This window comes from Rhagoletis pomonella, unplaced genomic scaffold, assembly GCF_013731165.1.
Source record: "Rhagoletis pomonella isolate Grant_MI unplaced genomic scaffold, Rhpom_1.0 Rhpom_scaffold_00007, whole genome shotgun sequence".
Classification (NCBI taxonomy): Eukaryota; Metazoa; Arthropoda; class Insecta; order Diptera; family Tephritidae; genus Rhagoletis; species Rhagoletis pomonella.
Genome location: NW_023458561.1, coordinates 59626597 through 59648207, shown reverse-complemented (window position 1 = coordinate 59648207; position 21611 = coordinate 59626597). Strand labels below are relative to the sequence as shown.

General features: G+C 37.5%; 1 protein-coding gene and 1 long non-coding RNA gene across 7 annotated transcripts in view; one reads left to right on the top strand and one right to left on the bottom strand.

Annotated features, from left to right (window-relative positions):
- LOC118743199 (apoptosis-stimulating of p53 protein 1) overlaps positions 1-21611 on the bottom strand; it is a 160911-nt gene that overhangs the window by 121388 nt on the left and 17912 nt on the right. The gene's annotated exons all lie outside the window — the stretch shown is intronic.
- Positions 7288-17143, top strand: LOC118743201. 4 transcript variants are annotated; one of them, XR_004993436.1, is made up of 3 exons: positions 7320-8551; positions 16320-16591; positions 17105-17143. It is a non-coding gene; the product is annotated as an uncharacterized LOC118743201 (long non-coding RNA). The 4 variants fall into 4 exon arrangements; XR_004993437.1 differs by lacking the exon at positions 17105-17143 and adding an exon at positions 17033-17057; XR_004993434.1 differs by lacking the exon at positions 17105-17143 and having other exon boundaries at positions 7288-8551; positions 16320-16502.

The window sequence follows — 21611 nt, the reverse complement described above, 5'->3', positions numbered from 1 at the left end:
CTCAAGCTCAATAAAATTGTTGAAAATAATTGATATAAGGCCATAAAAGTAACGAAAACAAAAATTTACAAAAGTAGCCTCGTTATATCTTTATAATTTAAATTCATACTTTAAATGCACTTTTGAGCCTAAAATTCTTAGAAAAATCCGAAAATGCCATGAAAACCACAAAAAAAAAAATTGGAGAAGAACGAAGAATTCCAAATATTCCGAACATATCTGAAGAGGTCCCGAAAAAATTTCAAAACATAAAATACGAGAAGATCAAAACATCCCAAAGTAAGACAATTAGAAATTAGAACAAATTATAGACAAAATCCCGAAAAATAAAACTCGAAAATTCCCAAAAAGTTCCGGAAATCCTATACGGTCCCGTAAAATAGAACACCAAAAATGCCGAACAATATTCAGTAGACTCCAAGAATTTCTTGAGATTTCTCCAAAATAAAATCCGAAAGTGTCCCTATAAGTTGCAGAAGCTCTCAAAAAAATACACACCATTTTCGAAATATAAAACCGCAGAATATTGAAAATCATCGAAAACTTGTTGAACGATAGAAATAACCTCAAAAAATAAAATTTCATGAATAAATATGGAGTAAATTTCGAAAAATAAATACAAAAATATCCAGCATCCCGGATGGTCCCAAATTATTCGAAAAAGTTACGAAAAAATACCCGAAGGTCTCGAAAAATGAAATAAAAACAGAGAGTTTCGAATAGCCCGTGAAAATTTCTGAACCATCCAGAAAAATACCCGTAATAACGAGGAAAATATGAAACACGAAGAATACTGAAAAGTTTCAAAAGCCCACGAAGTAAACATCGAGAAATCGAAATTCAAAAAGGTTCAGAGAATTACAGACAAAATCTCAAAAATCAAAAAACGATGAATCCTTCCGGAAAAAGACACCGAAAAACATTTTCGAAAAATAAAAATCTTGAGAATCCCGAAAAAATCCTGAATGATCTAAGAATATATCGAAACAACTCGAAAATCACAGCAGGTCACAAAAAATGCCAACAGTTACAGAAAAAATACTGAGAAAATCTTGAAAAATAACAGAAATCCTAAGAGTCACAAGAACCCAGAAAAAATCTGAACCCATATAAGACGCGAAAAAACCCCAAAAATTCCAGAATAAATCTCAAAAAATAAAACAGAAACAATACTGATAAGTTTTAAAAGCTAACGAAAAAGATAGCAGGAGGATCTCGAAAAAAAAGGGAAAATACCGAACAAATCCTGCACGATCTAGAGAAATGCGAAAAAAACTCGGAAAATAGAACACGCAGAGTTCCTAAATTCACAAACATTGCCAAAAGTTTCCGAAAAAAATTGAGAAATTTTGGAAATAAAATTTTTGAAATAAAACGCGAAATAAAGAAAGAATTTCGATGACATAGATAATCTCGAAAATTCACAAAAAGAAATCGCAAAAGATTTAAAAAAATACCGAAAAATAAAACCTGAAGAGTACCGAAAAGTACCTAAAAAATTCAAGATTCCGAAAATAATTCGGAGAGTCTCGGGAAACCTAAAGCTTTTCATTTTGTTATAAATGCCTAAAAATAAAAGGCAGATGTGTATAATTTTTGCTTTTCAGTTTTTTTATGTATAAAGCTGCTGCATTCATTTACTGTACTAACGAGCTTTAATCCTCTTTTCGTGATAATATTTTATCTACAGAAAATTTATGCGTTTTTAGCAGACAGCCAACCATTGCAGCTTCTTTGCTTTTATAATGCCTTAAATACCCGAGCTGCCACAAATTACTATACAAAGCTTAAATTTTTTGGTAAGCTTTGAGCTAATTAGCTTCAGTTGGAAAAACTTATACCTTTCTTAAAGTCATAATCTAATTTCCATAAAAGTTGTCTTAACACTTTTTGCTGTTGTGCTAATATTTCTGCAAAATACAGTAACACAACTACATATACTCTAGCTAATGGTATTCTTCGAAATAAGCTTTCATTGAAAGTATATCAAGTTTATGTTTTAGACTAAACACCCGCAAAAATACTAACAAATGCGCTTAAAACTTTCCCGCCTTCAATATCAGATAGCAAAAGCGAAAAAACGAGCACGAATTCGCAAACTTTTTTACGAGTTCATAATTTTACGACAGCCACTGCAATGAAGACAATAAGCAACAAGCAAAAAGTTGAAGAAAGCGGCAAGGAGATGCTATTTTGCAGAAAGCCTGCCGCGAGTCGTCAGAAAAACGGAGTATGAATAATTTTCTTTTTAACGAAAAGTTTTATCACTCGGCACCCAGTTTTATGAGCTTTTGCAAAGTTCTGGCCGTTATGTGAATATACATATGTTTGTTTGTAAATGGATGATTGCGGCAAGTTGGATTGAGTAAAGTGCTTCATTCAGCCATCCGCCTTAAAATGCATAAATTAAATCAACAGGTTCTTTTTACGACTGTCGCAGCTTTCATTCCTTTTTTTTTGCTTTGTTTGGCAGTGGTGGCGGGGTTGCACATATTCATTTATACATACATATGCATGCTTTATGTATGTGTCTGACACTAAATATTACGCTAACTGTCGGTGCGCGATTCGACGGTTGCGTTGATTGAATAAAATTTAAATCGCTCACCGCAAACACTTTCTCTTTTACTACTTTGAAGGGCTACTGTTTTATTTGCGCTCGTAGTTGGATTACTTGGCTTTGGCTTCTAATGTCTTAACCGCCTCTGTGGCTTGATTAATTAAATTTTTACAGCCCACAAACGAAGTGTGTGCGAGCTTAAGCTACTTGCCTTGCATACTTATTAACTCTCTACAATTTTATATTGTTTAAAAGCCGAGCGCACTAATTTATTTTGTTGCTGCCAAATGGTTTAATTTACTTGACTTCAAGGTCTTCAAGATATGCACACTTATGGCCACACTCAAATCAGAAAAAATATTTCAAATCTAGCGATATTGTGTGTGCGCGTTTTTACAAAGCACTGCTATTACCGTTAGTACAGCCTTTGCACAGTGATTTACGTTTCCGTTTGTGCGATTGCTCAAAACTTTTGGTTACGTATACGCACTGGTCGCTGGAACTTAAAAAGAGAAGAAGGCAAATATCGAGCGTGTCATGCATAATGATTAGAGCGGCACTAAGAAATTATATTTTTATATGTGTTTGTGGGGCAGGAAGCTTTTTTGGACGGTGGTAAAAACCATTGAAAATTAAACAGTTTGGGATTTTCCCATCAGCTTACCGCACTAAAAACCTACTATTGCTCTATTTCATTGTTCCCATAGAGCTGTCGTTAGGAATTGTTTCGCTTGCCGCATTTTTATAGTTTAGTCATTCCATATTACAAACAACGCGTCAATTTTTTGTGGACTCAGGCATTATATGCCCAAGGTTATCTTCATTAAGTGGGCGGTCTAGAATGAAAAAAAAACTATTGAAAAACTCCACCAATAACTGACAAGCAACAGCAATAATAATATGAATACAGGTAGAACGATTGCAACCACTCTTGGTTGCACTAGCTATAGTATTGCAGAAGAACCAGAGCCACGAATCAGCAAAAAGAAAGTATTTGCCCATAGTAGGCCTGCTCCTAAAAAATCAACAGATTAAGAAGGCGTTTTAGGTGCTTCAAAAGACTGCGAAAAATCCAAAAATCGTACAATACTCAAACGCGATGAGGAAGACAGGGCAAGGTGTATACAAGTAGTTAGAGGATGGTCTTCACAGAGCCAGATGCCAAAAGGAAAACTTGAGGAACAGGAGGAGCTTAAAGCAACGCCAAAGGTTCGTCAAATACCTCAAAAAGGAAGCAGTAAACGCACGAAAACAATAGGACACCGATGGAAGTGCTGCAGATCTGGGTAGCGATTGAGGTATTCGATTATTCGTCATTTATCCAAAAACTGGTTTTCGAGTTATTAAAAAAATTGCAATTTGAAAAAAAAAAAAAACGGTTACCGATTTTGACAGAAAGAAAAATCCGGATAAACCGATTTTATTTTACATAGTTTTTATACAGTGAAAATGCTTATTTTTATATGAAGTCATGACCAAAAAATATGATAAAACTTTATTTTTAGCTTTTATTAAGAAAAGAGCAGAGCAAAATAAGTAAAAAAAAATTTTATATCAAACATAAAATAGGAAAATCATTGAAAAATTCATGTTTGGCCTTTTTTAATACTTCATTGCATTTTTTCTGAAATTTTTCGGTTTTGAGTAGTGTTCTTGCCACCGTATCCGAGTGCTTATTTAGAAGTGAATACTGCTACTCTGGAGATCCCTGATTTAATTTTTGGTTCCAGTAACATCAACAAACGTTTTTTTTCAATCAGCTATGCCGCAAATTTATTTTAAGCGCTCTGATGGTGACAATTGTCATTGTTATTGTTATGACCGATGTTGTGGGAATAGGACTAATAGTTACTAGATGCATTTCCTGCAGGGTTGTCAACACAAACAAGCAAACACAATCCACTCATTCCGCTTTCGAGCTGGAAGTGTACTCTTGTCCCACAGAAATGTGTTGGGGTTTGTGTCGTTGCTGCTTCAGGTTTATATGTTTGAGTGCCAATGTAGGTAATGTTAATTTGGTCCCTAACCGATTTAGGTAGTGCATTTTTGCTCCATAACTGATTGGCAAATCGACAGTTTTAGTGGCACTGGCCATAACATGAACGTTGAGTATGTGTGTACATATGTATGTATGTATATATAGAATTTGAAATGATTTTCTACTAGAAAGCCGTTTTCCCGAGTTTTTGATTTTTTTGGAAAATTACACTCTTGCAGAAAATCTGTGATATATAAAGAAATAGAGGGAGATAGAGGAGCGAATAGTTACATATAGTATGAGTGAAGTAGTAACATTCTACTTGGTGCTAGGATAGTCTAGGTTAGGTGACAGTTGATGACGGGTCTTATTTAGACCCAACATCCTTTAGTATACCGCATAGGGTTTCAAGTTATTAATGTAATCATCAACAACTTTCTTCAGAGATTTGATAGCCGCCACCTGGTATCGTATCACACAGTACCAGCCAGTTTTGGTGGCCTTGCGAAAGTCATCTGTTCTGCTGGTGTCAGACAAGACGATGCTTGAAGATACTCCCAACTATGCAGAGTACGCACCACTTGCAACCTTTTTGTACTGGGTCTCATCCGTCTAGACACTGACTGATCCTTTCTCCGTCCTTGTCTGTTTTCAGTTTATACTTGGTACTAAGGTGAAGAATAAATACGCCCAGTTTTTGTAAGATAATAGTTGTCCATCGTCGTTGACAAATTGCTGCAGAAGAACCTGAAAAGAGAAGTAGAGTTTGATACAATAAACTTCTATATAATAGCAATGGAGGATAAGGAACTTATAAATTAGTTGCGATCCCGTACGAGTCCGGAATAGTCAGAATCAGTCAGATTTTACTGGAAATCGATCCCGTACTCGGTTCTCTGACTATTGAGAGGACAAAAAGTTAGCAGTTTTAGGCCGAGAATTTTTCGCTGGTAAATTCTGGTAAATGTGTCAAACGATCAGCTGTAGTGTGTTTGGCAACCAAATTGTAAACAAAAGAAACGTGCACTCTGCTAATTTATGTTGAAAAGTATTTAATTACTTGTTTAAGTGGATTCTAATGAATTTTTGGTTATTTACATGTGTGAACTGAGTGCGTTTACATACAAAATAAGCAAAAATTTACAACCAAAAGTTGGAGGTTATGTTGAAGTTGACAGAAGTTACCATTTTTTACTAGAAAGCGATTCCGTACTTTTCAATGTTACTCTCTCGCTCTGAGCGAATTTTTATTTTTTGACAGTTTTACTAGTCCAGTCCGAGAAATACGGGATTGCACCTATTAAATACATTTTTTTTTCAAGCGACATTTGAGAAGTCCATGAAAGTTAAAGAAAACATTGCATACTTTTAGCACCTACGAGCAACAATTTACTGCTTACACAGAGCATTTCATAAATAAAATTTTTGCAGATGCAGCAGTGCATAGCATGCATTTAGGCGCTTAGTGTTAGGAGTCGCCTTATGTTACAAAACCATGTTGGTTGGAAGAAATCAAACTTTTCGTAGCAAAGTAGCTTCGAATAGTTTGGAAATAAATAGTCGAAAGCTTGGAAATTGGTGTCATTCATTCTTTTACTACTTTTACAAATGAGTGTTTTACATGCAAGTGTTGCCAATTTCCAATCATCAATGTAGGCATCGAATGCTAGTGATTTCTTAAAGATTATGTTTAGTGAAGCGATAACGGTGGGAAATATTTTAAAGAAAACTACCGAAAGCTCCCTCACATCAGCCTGGGTTTCAAAGCTAACATTCCATATGAAATGTCGTTAGAAGAGAGATCGAAATCACCAAAAATTTAAAGGAGAAAGCTGATCAGATTGGCGTTAAAATAAAGTAATCCCCATTTTTTATTTTCATTAATTTTAAGAAATATGAAATAGTCTGTTTTACTAAGTGTTTCAAGATGCGCCATTTCTACTGAAGCAGCCGTTAGCTCATGTCTGCATTCAAAACTGATCACAAGCAATGCTCCAATAAAACTCCAAATTCGTTGGTAACGCGGCAGCATTATCTAAATGCAATTATGTACCAGAAAGAGACCAACGTCTTGTTACCTGTTTGCGTATCTGTACTGGCGGTGCCAGCAATTTTACTCAGATAAGTAGGAGAACGCACACAGGCAGGTAAAATGTGGCAAATACAAATACAAGTTACAGGTGAGAGCGCACACGTACTTCACTTAAGTGAAGTGAACAGGTAAATCAAGGAGCGCGAGAGCTACGACAGAGAAAAGGTTGTTAACCACAAAAAATTCGAAATGCCAACGTCGACTAGCGACTAGCCAACTAGTGAGCACGAACAATGAATTTTTAGCTCGAAACGAACAGGTACGAGATCAAGCCAATTGTGAGTGTGAAAACAGCGCAGCAACAACAGTAAAGTTGGCAATCAGCCAACCGATGTATGTTGGCGTAGCTACATACATATAGAAATTTAACGATCTTGCAGCCGAGAGTGCGAATGTCTGTTATTGACATTTAACGATTCAGCAGACTCGATTCGAATGAATTTCACTTAAGTGGGGCTGAGTGTGTGTGTGCATGTGTGTTTCATGGGAAATATTTTTGATTGCGCGAGCGTTACACACAGATCAACAACGAGCGGCGCGCTGTATGACGCGTGGGAAAGAGCATAAGCGCACGCGAAAAATAGACGCGAGAGGAAATCTTCCAGAATTTTGTATTCAATTGTAATCAAAAATTTAAATATTAGTAAATATTCTCCATATTTCAAAATGACTTTCATAAGCTGGCGCTTTAGCTGTTTAGCTGTTCTTGGCAAAGAAAAGTATAGGAACTGCGCGGCGACGCAACGCGCTCTTACCGCGCGCTCGCACACATACACTAAAGTGCGCGCTAGCTGGTCTGACGCTGACGATGTTGGTGGTGAGCTCGTCGAAATTGAAGTGAGGCTCAAATAGTTTTCCAGCGCATTTACCTGTTCGCGGACGTGTTTTACGGAGTGTTGCAGCACGTGCATTTGTATGTAGCTAGAGCGTGTGCGCGCGTTACCAATTTTTGTTGTTTTTTGAGGCAGGCCCGCTTGCTGACTAAGTACATACTTATGTAGATACTTCAAAAATATTAAGGTGTGTGTGTGCCATTAAGGTGCTACATATATGTGTGAAATGAGTGGATGATTGTGTTTGTGTGTTGCTCTGGGTAGCCAAAGCAGTGTGTAGACGCAAGACGCCGCGCAGTTAATTGAAGAAAATTTTCGAGGAAACATGAAAAGATGCAATAGCTAAAGTGACGGTGAAGGTGAAAATGCAAAAAGAAAAAAAGAAAAATTAACAACTAGGTAGGCGTATCGCGCAAATGCAAGAAAATGAATGATAACTGATATATTCTGTTTAAAGCGGCGACTTTGTGCGTACAAACTTATGTATGTATGTATGTTTGTGTGTAAATATGTATGCGACAATTTCAACTCAACGGTTTCTCAACGATGCGGTGCAATTAAACAAGTTTTTGGGTTTTTTTTTATGTTTTTGTTGAACAGACAAGTATGGGAAAAGTAGTAGAAAGGCAGTTAAAAATTCCTGAAAAGGTTTGAGTGACGACGATAAATGTAAAAAGAAGTGGCGATAAAGTGAACGAATCGGGGAAATAAGCAAGAATGTCATGGGCGCAGCGTTTAAAAGGATATAAAAAGCAACAAAAATTATGAAATTTCCGAAGACAAGCCAAAAAAAATATTCAAGAAATTCCAGAGTGTACTTGACAAACGTGCATTCTTCTGTATAAAAACACATACACATTCATATACATATTTACACACATACATACATACATATGTAGAGTTGTAAATGTGTTATTGCATATGTATGGGTGCAACTTGAACTGCGCCTGTGTATTGGTTACCATGGCAGTTACCAACGCTGAAAAGTGACGTCGTTGGAACCTATAAATAACAACTGAAAAAATCAAAAAACAAAAAATTACAAATTACGTGCTGGGAATTTGTCTTAAAACGAGCTATTAAATCGGGTAAATTGGAGAAAAAAAAGAAATCGTTAAAACGAATGTACATACATACATATGTATTTATCTGTGTATGCAAGCATATGCGCACCCAACTCATATAAAAAAAAAAACAAATAACTTCAAATCAATTAAATTCGCTTACTTCCTGCATTTACTACATATGGTACATACATACATACAAACCGTTAATAACAAAATCGCAGCGTTTAAATTCAACAGAAAAGTAATGGCCAAATTATTTACGAAGCTAACAACTCCATCCAACAGCGAATCAGATGCGCAGCGCAGCAGCAGCTCCAGCTCCAACGCCAGCTCCATCGTTTAGCAATGGAAGCTAGTAGCGCCCACCATCAGAGCACAGCACAGCGCGCGCACATCGCGGCACAGCTTAGCGCGACGGCCGCAAAAATTTCCAAACAATCAGCTAAACACGCTTACGTATATGTACCTACATATTGTATTTCAGCGATCTGTGCGGCCATCAATCGAGCGCTTCACTTCACTACACACACACACACACACACACGCGCGCACACATCTCACTCCACCCTGCCACCTACCGCCCCAACTAACCATATTCACATACGAACCTACTTCCACTACTCACCTCACCACACATGGCGGCAGCTCGCCGCCTTTCCTCTCCTCACCGCACCGCATTGCGCGGCATCACATTACATACCGAGATTTGCTCTTGAAAAATCAACATCAAACCGCCGCGGCTATGAAAACGGTATAAACGTGATTTTTTAGCTGTTTTATTTGCTTTGTTATTTTTCCTGGTTTTTCTTTGTTTTTTTTTTTTACTTTGCGAAATGTGAGCTCTGTAAGCCGCGAGCCACGAAACGAACTGGAAATCGCGCGCTGCCGCCATTGCGCCGCGCCGCGCTGTGTTCGGCAGTTTAGTGTGCGTGTGCTTGTGCACTCGCTTGATTGCGCGTTGCGGCTCTTGTGCGCGGCCTGTTGAATGTAGCAATTATACGTGCGGTGCGGTGAAGCTTCCCATTGTCGGTCGCGTCAAAGTTGCAGATGAGGCTGATGCTGTTAACTTCGATAGCCGAAGATTTTTCAGTGAGACTTTAAACGCGCTCTGTCGCTTTGATTTTGTTAATGGCGTAATTTATGGTTATACAAAGATAATATGCTTAAACCCATATTCTTTGTAAAATCTATTATGTTAAATCTATTCTGAGATGTTGCAAGATGTCGATATCTAATATGGGATACCTTGGTTCCCCAGTCTAATGTGACGGAACTCAGATACAGTAAGCTTTGCACTCTGCTATGCATCTCAACTCATTTACTGGTATATTAGCTTAAAGCGCCACTTCATGAACACCAAAGGGGTTATTTTTCATCCTCCGCGTCTGATATAGTGTCTTCATGAAAGATCGCTAACGAGAAGTTGCTCACTTATTTTCATTTTCCACCAATGTATCTTCTGTGAGCAATACTTTTATGAGCTCAAATGCCAGAAGTCTTCGGCTTTCGAGATCTGACCACACTTTTAATTCTGGTACCATGGGGAACAGATGCCCCGGAGTGCGTTCACCGGCTGGAGGGGCAAAACTAGCTGGATGAGCAAGGCGCGCAAGGCAGGTACATCGAGTGTGTATGAGAATAAGTTTTGCAAGTGTGTGTCAAGCGAGTTGTGCAGGTTGAGCGAGCCAGGCGAGGCTGGCGGGTTGAACTGGTCTGTCTGGCGAACATTACTTCGGCCTGTTTATGGTGCGGCCCTTCGAAGAGTAACGTGGTGGCAATGGTTCATTGTGGAGTTGCATTTCAACCAGGTGCCGGGACCCGAAGAAAGGCAGAGACTTTAGGTTGGTTTCGGCCCTACCCAGATGGCCACTGTGTCCCCCCCCCCCCCCCCCCACACTGCCAATTGGTACTGAACTGCTTGCATTTCAGGGCGCTGATTAAGGCATTGGAATTAATCCGTTGTGCTTATGGGCTTCGTGAGGGGATATAGACTGGCTTCCTTCAACAGGATATTATGTTGCAAAGTAGAAGCGAAATCGGGCTACCCTCTGGGTCAAAATTGATGTTTAGTAAAATAAATAAGGTCAAAGAACAGCTCCTTAACAAAAAGGGCTGTACTTTGAAATAAAATACGGATGGTCACCGTATTTATAAGAAACTTGTTATTCATTAACAGGCGTGGGTATCTCCACTTAGCCTCCTCTACTCGTCAGGCTTTCGATTAGAACGAAATGTACGCGCATATGAACCTTTCCTCTCGAGTTTTGAACTTTTCTTTACCATTTATAGATTTAATCGCTCTCCTCCACCCCTGCCCCTGCACCCAACAAACCGATTTTCCCCATTGCAGCAAAACAGTTTAGACGCCTAGTCACCTGCCTACTTCAATAAATGCACAATTCTTTGTACAAGCATCCGTTCGTTCGGCAAACCGTCAACCAGCTAACCGCCAACAGCCTATTTGTTCATCCGCCCATCCGTTATTCATCCGGTCATTGAAACGCTCAAATGACTTGTATCTATGCGTAGTAATGGCGGTTGGCCATCTTGTGTCTATTGGCTATTGATTAGCGGCGACACATTCACTAACCAATTCATTTGATGGTGGACCACAATACAAATAAGTAGGCTGGCTTGACTGGTTGGCTGGTTGACTGGTTGACTAACTGACTTGTGTACTTGTGTGAATTGGCGTTGCGTGTTGTTTTTGGTCTTCATGGTTGAATGGTTAGATGTAACGACATACATAAATGCTTACAAGTGTATGTATGTTTGTAGCTACTAATGTGTGCACAAATTTATGCATTTTCAATAAATGTGCTGTTGGTCTGCTGTATGGTTGGTTCATGGGATGGGTATATGGATGGGTGGATGGATGGTTAGAAAGCCTTGTACCTATAAGCGCTTCTAAATGCCAGCATTGAAAGTGGGATAAATGGTTGATTGAATCGAATATGCGATTGCGCGATTGACTAGAACAGCCTGCATTGAGAACAGTTTGAGTTGATCTATGTATTGAAATGCTCTTGGGCATGACTGTATTGATCGCAAAGTTGGTCTGGTCTGGTCTGGTCAGTCTTGCCTGCAGCCTCGATTCGTTACATATTTATGGTTGATTGGTTGACAGCTGCCGCTTGAGTGATTAACTTCGCCATCAATATTGGCGATGCGATATCGTTGACCGATCTTGAATTGCAACAGTGTAGCGAATGGAGCAACTCAAAACTGGCTGTCGCAATGAAAAGTCGTCGCCAAGCGGTCGAGTACTACAATTTTTGCAAAATACTTAAAAAGTCAGCGCTCATCTTGTAATAGTTGACTTGAATTTCATCTACAACTATGTACATATGTATGTATATGCTCCATTAATGAAGAATGCTTGCATGGAAGTGTGTGTGTGTGTGTGTGTGTGTAGGTGTGCTTTGCTGTTGCATTGTGGCCAGTCAGCCAGCGCGTTGTTCCACTCCATTTCCAAAGCGCTATGCTGGCGAACGTCAAGATCGATGTTAACCAGATGGAGCTGTAGAAGACGAGAAAGGGAGACGGAGAAAATGCACCATAGTGGCGGCGATTTGCTTACACAGACACACAACTACTGGAGCAATAAAAAGTTGGCATCACAGCGATATCACCAACAATTAGAGCAAAAACGCCAAACAGCGCCAAACCATTGGCAGTAATTTGAGCTGCAGCGCTGCTGACTTTATTGCCGACTAATATTGTAGATTCTGCCACAGTCAACTTCGCTTTGGAATGTGCTGCTAGCGCTGGCATAACGTTGTTGCTATTGGCCATGAGATGCCGCTCTACTGTGAGCCTCTCTTTGCACTATGTATGTACGTATGTCTCTTTTCAAGACACCGCAGCTTCCATATACGCGCGCTCCCACCAACTGTTGCTTCGCTTCTCAATGGGCTCATCAAAATTCCGGTTTTTGTTGTTGTCGTCGTCGATGTGGTCGCTGGTTGGAATTTGCTCCGCTCACTGGTTGGATCGTCTACTGGTTTTCATAGTTTTTTTTTATTTTTGGCTTTTTTTCTTTTGGTATTGTTTATGCCACCTCAGCCGTCAACATCGCTCTGGGGCTCTTCTTGGCTTCACATTTTACTGTACCTACATGTTCTTACTTGGGGGTTTCAATGATTTCAGCTCTGTTCAACGTTGACAGCTCCAAACAATATGTATTGCCAACGAACAACAATAAAAATTACAACAACAAAAGTACAAAGAAGACAAAAAAATTGAATGACTACTCGTCGCTCACAACCGCAACGCTGTGTCGAGTGCGCTTGAGCTGTAGCTATTGAGTTGAGCTGTGATTGCGACTCTGTGCTCCAACGAGTGAAGTGAAGTGACGGCAAAAGAGGGGAGTAGAAATAAAACCAAAAAATCTACCATTCGATGTGAATGTGATTTTTCAATTGTTCGTGGGTGCGGAGCTCAAGCCGGGGCGTAGAGGAGCAAAGGCAGTGAGAAACTCAATTGTAAGTCACAAGCGAGTGACAGACGACGCTCGGTTGAAGGAAACAAATAAGAAGGAAGCAGTAAAGTACCGATGGCTGTGACAGACGTAGGCAGTACAATAATAAATAAGCCAAAGAAACCGGCGACTGGCGACAATAAAATTAAAGCAACATACATACATACATACCTAAATAATTGCGTATATATCAAATACCAACTATGGGAAATGAAACCACCGCAAAAGCGAATTGTGAAAAATAAAGAAATTAACCAAAGCAACATAAGCTTCTAAGTACAATGGACATTATTCTACAACAAAACCGACAACCGCTAAGCAGCTCAGTGTAAAGGGGAAACAAACCACGAACTTCCTTCCTCGCTTTGTTGCTAAACTAATTGTTGTCATTTTTTATTTTTTTTTCTCCTTTTTTTGTAATGGGGTTAGCGTGAGGTCTTTTTTGATTTCTTTTACTATGACTCATTGGGGAAGCTGTAGTTGCAGCCACGTCTACAACAAATTGCTCTTACGTAAAAAAAAATGACCATTACAAATAATTGCATATTTCCTTCGCATTCCATCCCAAGACATTCCACTAGACATGTTTGCTTACGGCGCACTGTTTCCAATTAAGATGTTTCGAGAAAGAACAGCGACATACTCTCCTCTGCCGATCTCCGTCCGGTTAGGTTAGGTAAGGAGGCAACGTGATTACTGAAATATGGTAGAACGGAGTAACCACCTCATTAATTGACCTCTTATTCTCCTCAGTATTGTTGTGCCCGAGGACCCAGCATAGAGTGAAGTTGATATGGCCGAGTGATGTCAACGTGGCACATTTTCATTCAATTCTCGTTTTTAGTAATTTAGAGCCTGTTGCTTTCAAAGCTGCTTGACTATCGACAAGTAAGTAAGACTAGCCACCCTATCAATAGCGTAGATCTCTGCTTCGAAGGCACTACAATCGTTCGGCAGACGAAAATACTGTTTTATCTGCAGGTCCTCCGAGTAGAGATCGGCTTCATTTCCTTGCTCCATCAGTGTAGATGGATAGTCCTATATCCCATCCTTCTCTGATCGGCAACCGAATAGGTACCTTGGTAGTTGAGTCCATTTAGCCAGTCCCTTTTTATTTCATTCAGTATTGCTACAAGCCCGAAATTGGTTGGCTTCCACGTATTGGTTCCCCTGAGTTTTAGGGCACTCTTCGCAGCCGTACCATGGATGAAAATATGCAGTGGTTACAGATGAAATATTATATTGAGCCCTTCCGTGGGTGCGCTACTGACTGCTGCCGATATGCCGAGGCATGCGAGTTATGTCGGAAGCTTAATCGAATAGAGTTTGAACACTAATTTTTACGATTTACAAAATAACTAAGTGCGCCCAATTTTTTTTGAATTCCTAATGAACCCGCCATGTTTCCATGTCTCGTCTTCTTTTCCTAACCGAGTTCTCGCTCCTCTTCGGTTAAGATATCGGTGGATGTTAGATGTACCATAAACTTAAGGTTTTACCTTCTTATCTAAGTTGGCAAATGCTGCACTGACGGTCTTGGTGCTGCATCGGACCTTTTCTGCTGGTTCTGATGCGATAAGATTGGCTGCTCGCACTACGTTTTTTTTTTTTTTTTAATAAGATTAAGAGAGAGGTTTGAAACTATAGAAAAAGCCGGTGTATGCCCATTTAATGATTGGCGCAAACGGTGGGATCTCATATTTCGGGTGAAACCAGTTTCCGATTTTCATCTCCATCTCTGCATTACTTCATCGCTGTATTATTTTATGATACCATTCTCCCAACGATGTTCTGATTGTCTGCTTATCGAGCTCCAAATACGTTTAATTTCCATCCTTTTCTCTTGGTATTCTCTCCATTGCAGAGAAAATTCTCGGAAGAGATAAGTGTCCGCCTCCAACAGCCCATCTGGACTTTAATGTCGCCAAGCAGGATATTAACAAAGTGCCTTCTAAGGAGCTCATCGAAGCGCTCTTTGGTTTTAATATCCTGCTCCTCCGTCGTGTCGTGCTCACAAATTATGCGATTGCTTTATCTGGTCTAGCAAACCTATCAATGGCTTCCTCTTCTTTATGGGCGGTGTAAACGCAAAGAAATTTTGGCCGAAGGAGTTCTCATCCGAGACATTGTCTTGCTTTTCATTGGGAGGGGTTCCAGATCCAGAGCTCGCGAAGTTTTTCGCCTTCTGAACTTAAGCACGCTCCCAAATAAATATCCGAGCGTCGCGACGTGAGTTGCAATTGAATCGCATGCAAAAGAATCACTTCTAGCTACTCCCTGGTGAATGACAGTCAAAAGCTTCCACAGTTATGTGGACTTCTGCACCCGGAACTACCCTCGTTTATTAATAGCTGCCAAAAATACTCTTTTCAAAGAACTAAGATCTAGGACTAAGAAGAGGGGGCTTAGCGACTATCTCTTCATAAAATAACTTTAACCTAAAACAGCTTAGACTTGACACTTAAGCAGGGATCACACGATTTGTACATTTGTACATTCACATTTACTTTGTAAGGCATGCCTTTAAATCTACTCATCCAAGCTGCTTCACGATATGCCTAGAATACCTACTCTATCACTTCCTGTAGCGCTCTACGTCGATCATACTCCCTCTCCCTCTCTCTCCAGCTGATCTTGAAGCGGGGGTGGATACCATATGTACATACATACTACGTAAGTGCTGTCAGATTTATTGTGTTATTTCTTTCATTGCTTTACGCCTACTCCGGAGTACAATAAAAATGAAGGGAGGAATATTACTAAAAAAAATAGGTGCAAAGGGGAATAAAAGAAAACAAATATCAAGCGTCAGTTAAGCAATTGAGCCGAACGTGAGCACAAAACTCTGAATTGGGACTGCGTTTCATGGTTGTTTGTGATTTTCCAATGATCGTGCTGATCGGAGTCGGACAGTTGCCTAGCAGGCCAAAAACAGAGTTGTTGCGTTGCTCGTTGAAATCTTTGTTTAGCTGAAGATGTTGAAATAATAAGTGGTTTTTATTCGAAATTTAACGCCAAGTGAGAAAAGAGAAAATGTAAATACATACATACATAATTAAATAAAATAAAGAAGTGAAAAAAAAAAATTCCAAACTAATAATCTACCATAAAATTTGTGCTTTAGTCAGGCGGATGCTGCCGCGGTAACACAAATTCCTCACTTTAATAATAATTATTAACACAAATTTTGAATGTTAAACGCAATGACCGGTTTTATACGCCGCATATGCTATTCGTATGAAAGAAATGTGTGGTGAAAAGAAATACAAATATTTTTTTATTTATTTATAGGTATTTTCTTTCTTGCAGTTTGTCGTGGTTTTTAGTAGCAGTTAGACGACTTAGAGATCTTGAAACGCGTACGTATGTATGTACGTACATAAATAAAAAAACTAGAATAAACGCAATTTAAGTAGAATCGCCACTAAGCAAAGACCGAAATATTTACAAAGTATGACAAATGGAGTAAACTTAGTGAAGAGAGTGTAAAAAGAAAAACAACTGGCTAGTAGCTATAAAAAGTTGAAGGAGAAGTAAGTGAAAGGTGGGCAGAGCAGTGAAAATTAACTAAGAAACAAGAAGTGAGTTAAGAAATTAATAAAAAGTGGTTGAAAATGTAAATTACATGAATAGATCAATAAAAAAAGTTCAAAAATTAAACGAACAATATTTTTTTTTTTAATGTGTGCAATAAAATTGTTGAAATCCCATTATTTACCAACTATAATATAATAAAAAAATGTATATATAAAAAAGCGTTTGACAAAAAAATAACCCAAATATGGAAAAATTTAAAAATAAAAAATCTAATTTGCAAACCCTAAGTAATTAAAACTCAAAGAGATAAAAGTTAACAAAAAAAATTGAGCTGAAAAAAATAAAAAAACTAAAAAATATAAGAAACAAGCGTTTGGAAAATTAATATAAAAATTTAGCGTAACAATTTCAAACAAAATATGCAAAACAATTTTTTTATATTCTTAAAATTTCACAAAAACAAAAAACAAAAATAACAATCAAAGAGTTACAAGTTACGAGTTAACAAATATATTTAACTAAAAAAAATGTAATGAAATAAAGTTTGTGAAAAACAGACAACACAACAACAACATAAGCAAAATAAGAGGCGTGGGAAAAAATTAAAAAAAAAAATTAATTTTTATAGATTTTAAAAATAAAACTGAATTTAAATGAATATGCATCCAAAATGAAGTATTGCACAAAACTTAGCACACGCGCCCCGCAAAAGTGACTTTCGTGCATTACGCTGCCGCAGCTGACTTCCCAACAGCAACTTGTCTAGGCAACAAATCAATTCAACGATTCGGCAATTCAGCAGTGCAACAATTTGTGGTAAAAACAACAACAACAACAATAACCCAAAAAGATCGAAAAACCTCGTCAGCAATCCATCAACTCAGCAATTTTTCATTTCACTCAGCAATTCAACAGTCGAGTGCAGCAGCTAGCCATCAACCAACCAACCAACCGATCCATTCCTAACATCAACATAGTGTGACCAATAGTGCGACCGACCTACCGCACTCGCACCCGCACATACACGCACACACATATATGTACTCCTAATATTGGAACCAGCAAGCAAAACGAACGAACATTATTTTCAACATTGCAGAGAGCAGCTAGCTAGTAGTATTTGGCAATCATTGAACCTGCAACCGGCGCGCGCATCAACTGAGGTCAGTAACATCAACTGTGTACAAGTCACGTTTGTTTACTTCATAAAATACATACATATGTACATAGATATCTAGCTATACAAACATATGAATAGAGCTATGCCTATAAAAGTTGTTGGCTGAAAAACATAGTTGGACAATAGCTTTGAATTTTTGCATCCACACCCACAAATCAGTTGAGCTATGTATAAATACGTACGTACGTATGTATGTATGTAGCTACACAAATACGCATAAGTGGATATCCATATGCGCTTAATATCGCTGCTGCTACTTTCTGCCTTTGTGCATCCAACGGCAGGCCGGCTACGCGTCGCCAACTAAGCCACTCAGTTTGAAGCCGCTGTTTTTTCCTGACTATTTTTAATGCCATTTTCATTTCATTTATTTTTTTTATTATTTAATTCTTTATTTGTGCGCTGATTTGAAATTTCGCTTTCAATACGAATTCCAATTTCAAAATATCAACGACAGCGACCAGCGTAGCAATCCCATTTCTGGTTCAACGCTTACTTCATTCGAGCTGCGCCCGCCATATTTGTATGTACGAGGCATTTTGTTGCATTACTTTGACTCACTTTATTCGCGATTTTTTTCGCAATTTTTTTTTAACGTACAATTTTTTTTCGGCTATGCTTTTATTACATATGTTTGTATGTATGTATGTATGTACATATTTATTTTCGTTAGTTCATTTCAGCATATGTGCCCTTTATTTTCATTTCCAATTTGCTTTTGTACATTTAGGTGTATGTATGTGTGTTTGCATTTATGGATTTTTGTACGTTTACGCCCCAACTCGCTTTGATTTGGCGTGCCGCTCCAGCGTGCATCGCGAATCGCATCTCATGGGACAGCGCGTGGTTCAATAGCGCATAGATATGTATGTATATATGGCAGCGTGATTGCCGCATATGCCACTGCCACAAACCGTTTCGGTTCAATATGTCGCGCACTGTTGGGACCAATGAAGCATGTGGGAGCTTGTGTACAGTGTGCGGTGATTGCTTATGACTTCATTTTAGTAATTGTAATTAATTAAACATCTTAATACATATATCATTACTTCCGTTCGAGTTTGAAAGTCAGGCCAGTTATCGGGTATAGTAAGCTCGAAAACTTTGGTTAAGTCAGTTAGGAAGTTGTATAGTATTTATTTTGAGGAATTCCTTTTTGAATGCAAGAACCCACTTTAGGACCCATTAACTGTTTAGCAGCAAATTTCAGCTTTGAGGGTCTTCTGAGAGCTAGTTAAGACACAATTAGCGCATTTTGACATCATTTGGACACACTTCCCGTTAGTATCGACTAATGGTTGGCATCGACTATTTTTGACTTGGATGGATTTTGGTCAGCTTGGCTTTTCATTTATTATGTAACGATTTGGTGCCAAAGAAATTTAATTTTATTTTTCGAACGTTTGGGAAATTCTAAATTTCACAATTTCCGCGATTTTAAAAGTTCAATTTTTGAATATCTCAAAAACTAATATAGTTACTAAACCGGTTTTGGTCTCGTTCTATTGTATATATTTAGTGATATACAAAAAAACTATATAAAACAGTATAAAAAAAAAAAAATTACAAAATTTCGAAACTTAAAAAATCGTAAAAGCAATTGTTGGCAATTTTTTTTTTTCAATACCTCCAACTGATCTTGAAAGATCCTAAAATTTTCAGTGTTGGCCAGCGTAAGCTTTTATTTTGTGCCAGCCGTATGCAAATTGTACAGAAAGCTTTAAAAAAGCTATGGCACATTGTTTTAAATAAATGAATTTTAGAACTTTGCATTTTTTTTCAAAATGTAAATAAAGTGAGGTCAAAGAATTTATCTTATTTATTTAAATTTATTTTTAATTTAGAGTTTACAATAATACATATATTTTTTTCAACTTAGAATTTTAGGAATTTTAAGATAAGTGAGAGGTATTTAGAAAAAAAATTTGCCAAAAATGTATGTATGCAAGTTGTTGCCTTTACTAGTTTTTAAATTTCACAATAAAGTTTTATCTTATTTTTAATTTTTATGAATATATTATTTGAATTGGTTATTTACCAAAGGGAATAAGTCAGTACTTTTTCCGATATGACCATTTCATTTGGTAATTAACCGAATCATATACCAGAACCATTCTGGAACTACTATAATCGCTTTCGAGATACTCAACAAAAACTTTCAATATTCAGAAAATTATGAAATTTTGAGCTTTCAGAAATATTTAAAACAATTTTTTTTCCATTGGCAGAACTTCGTTATATGACAGAAGGAAAATATATTCAAATCCAAAATGGTCGATTTAACAAGTATTGTGTATGTATGCCTATGCAAATCCTACTTTCATTCATTCTCTGATGAATTTACCGACTTTGTTTAAAGTTGCTTCTGAATGATCCACCAGTTCTTCTACTATGTGTATTTTAAATGGTGTTTGTTTTACCCAATGTCTTTTTTCCCTTTATGAAAATGATACTAAAGCTATATTCTTTCTGCTGAATAAAATTCTCGATGGAAATTAGTTGAAATATTTAGATTCCAATCATGAATCTTTTTATAGATGCTAAGTAAACTAGTATTTCGTCTATTCTTACCATTGCCCATTGAATGCTACAAATTAAATATTTTCAGATGCATTTAATTACTTTTCTTCGAAGTGAACATATATTTCTAAAACTCATCAAATCACCGATTTTTGAACACCGTGCAACTGCGTCATCACTTAACTTTATGTGCGCCTACAAAAAGTGCGCTTATAGTTAAGCGTTTCACTTCACTACAATGCGCAAATATTGAGCGTGGGGCGTTGCACGCCAAAAAGAAATACTAATAAAAAGGCAATGAAGGCAAAAATTAACTTATGGAAAATAGGACTAAAAAAATAACTGCATATACATACGTATAGGCGTAGACATGAATTTCATATGAATTTCAATTTCAATTTGTATTTACGTTTCTTCGTATACGCATTTGTGCAAATATATTTGAGCCTTGCAGGAAAATTTGCGCTTAAATTTTTAAACTCGGTGCTTACTATTTTAAATGTTTCTGCATCTTCATTGAATGAAGATAGATAAATTTGGTTAGTTTTCATTAGTGCAGTTATACAGAATACTGAATTAAAATTTTTTTTTGCGAAAAACATTGCGAAATGTGCCGAAAGATACTCAAAAATTAAAAACCAAGAATACCGAATATCCGGAGAAAAACCAAAAAGTAAAACCTGAAGAAAAAATCCCTGGTAAATCCAGAAAAGTTTCGAAAATTATGAAAATCACTACATAAATATTCCATTTTGTTATCCAGTGCCTAAAGCAATCTCAAATTCCGAAAATCCCACACACATACCAAGGAAGACCAGGAATGCTGCATAATCTCGAGAAAATCCGAAAAGAAAAACCAGGAGAATTCCAAAAACAGCAGGAAAAAATCCCAAGAAAATATCGAAAAGTCTCGAAACATCCCGAAAAATGGTATCTTCAAAAAATGCGTTTCAGAATTTGTTTGCTTTATCTTTTTTTTCTTTTTTTTCATTTTAAAATCAAAAAATTATTTAATTTTTTGCTACACTCTAACAAGTTTTTCCCTACAGGGCACTGCACCGGCATGTGCCACTGTTTATAGAGTGCATACAAGCACATGTGCACCCTATGTTTACCTACAAGTACAAACAACTGTATTTTTTTGTTTACTTACAAATATTCATTCACTGTAAGTGCATTTGAGCATACATACGTGTACATGGACATTTATATTTTTATGTATGTATATACATACGTTCGTACATATGTATGTATGTATGTACTATATAACGATATATTTATGTATACATATTTGCCCTCTGTATGTTGCATTTTTAATTGCTGACTCACCGTGGCATCCGCCTACTGTACCTACATACATACAT